The sequence below is a fragment of the Sinocyclocheilus rhinocerous genome, unplaced genomic scaffold, assembly GCF_001515625.1.
Source record: "Sinocyclocheilus rhinocerous isolate Xijiao unplaced genomic scaffold, SAMN03320098_v1.1 scaffold2105, whole genome shotgun sequence".
Taxonomy (NCBI): Eukaryota; Metazoa; Chordata; class Actinopteri; order Cypriniformes; family Cyprinidae; genus Sinocyclocheilus; species Sinocyclocheilus rhinocerous.
Window position 1 is genome coordinate 3,778 of NW_015653477.1, and position 1,854 is coordinate 5,631.

A 1,854-nucleotide genomic window follows, 5' to 3' on the forward strand; every position below is an offset into this window, starting at 1 on the left:
GAGCATCCTTATTCCAGTCTTCAGTGTCACATGATCCTTCAGAAATCATTCTAATATGCCATTTTAATTAATTTTATTTAATGTCTATATAGTTTTTATTATAATTTTATAAATAATTATTTAAATTTTTCAATAGTTTGTATTTTTACATTTTCATTTCAGTTTAAGTGATTGTATTGTGTGTTTTTGCAATTTTTATTAGTTTTAAAAAAAATATGTTTTATTTTTACTTCAGTTTTAGTTTGTTATTTTAGTACTTTAAATGACATTCATGCTCAATTTCCCTCTGTATTTTCCATTGTTTACCTCATACACTGTAAAAAAATTATCTTAAATTTAACGGTAAAATGCTGGTAAGAAAGAAGTGTTCGCATCGATTTTTACAAAGCTCATCGGTCTGAAAAGCGAGGTGTGCTGTGATTGGCCAGCTATCCAGTGCGTTGTGATTGGCCGAATACCCAAGAGAATCATTATTTTAGAGATGACAGACTCCTCTTCACGTCTTTTAAGTTTAGTTAAATGACTGCCAAAATTCGTCGCACATTTAACCTACTTCATGTTTAAGAAGCTCCCAATTAAGGCCATATTTATTTTCCTTTTGATCTTTGATCCTCAAAAATAAAATATTTTTTTCTCAATTGGTCATACTTAAGCAAAGAAGAGTTGAGCTTCCAATAAGAGGTTCTAGGTCTTGAAGAAGAGAAACCTGAAGACAGAGGGGACTGGATAAGAGTTGCCTTATGATCCGTCATAGGGGAAGGTAGAATACTAACAGAAACATTAAAAACATTAAATAGTCTATACGGGACTGTCTAGAACAACTTTGGTTGCTCCAAGTATAGGATTTAATATTGGGAAATTTCTCCCTCCAAATATCAATAACATCAAATTTATCCATATATATATATATATTAATTTAGAATTAGTAGAGAAAGACTGTTTAGGTGGCAGTCTATCAAGGATATTATTAGGCACAATATTAAAGTCCCCACCAATGAAAACGAAAGCATTTGGGTATGCATTAAGACACAACAGAATTTCCCTAGCAACGGAGTGGGACTCTTGAAAAAAACTATTATGTGTTTGAGAAGTTTGAGAATTAAAATAATTGTGGGCATATCTTCAGCAAATCAATAGAGAAACTAAAAGCTCTCAGGAAGACTTTAGTCACGTGATCATGGTGTGAATGAAAGGATGTGACTGGTTTAAGCAGGAGCTGCAGCACTTTGACTATGTGCAGCTCAGAGAGAAGACGGAGGAGAAACACCAGAGACGACAATAACAATGACTTCAACACTTACAGGTCTGTGAAGAAAATCTTATTTAAAAATCATATAAAATGTTATTTCTATTAATTTTTAAATTTAAGTTAAATTTAAATGTAATTATTAAATTTTATTAATTAATGTAAATAGAATAAAAAACTGATCATTTAAAGTGATAACGTTTTATTATTTTAGTCATAGTGTGCAAGTTTGAGCCTTTGAATTTAAAACGATAAAATGATATGATGCATTTTTGAATATCAAGCAATATTTGTTTAATAATTGTCTCACTTCAACAATAATCTTTGAATATTACTAGAGTACAAAAAATGTTTAGTTGTTTTTGCACTAAAGTATCATCAACTGTAATTAGTCTATATAATGCTTTATATCTTTTAAGTATAAATGTTTATATGTCAGTGATAATGTTGCATACACATGGCAACAGTACATATATGCAAAAGGATAGAGAGTCATGCAAAATAAAGTAAATGAGTGGGAGTCATGTAACAGAAGAAACGGCTTAAAGGGCCATTCATGTGCCCATTATATAGAGTTTAAAAAGAAGACCCCCCCCCCCCCCCCCCCA

At 31.1% G+C, this 1,854-nt stretch overlaps 1 protein-coding gene across 1 annotated transcript in view; it reads left to right on the forward strand.

Annotated features, from left to right (window-relative positions):
- Window positions 1-1,854, forward strand: part of LOC107716241 (GTPase IMAP family member 8) — a 4,059-nt gene that overhangs the window by 467 nt on the left and 1,738 nt on the right. The window lies entirely within an intron of this gene.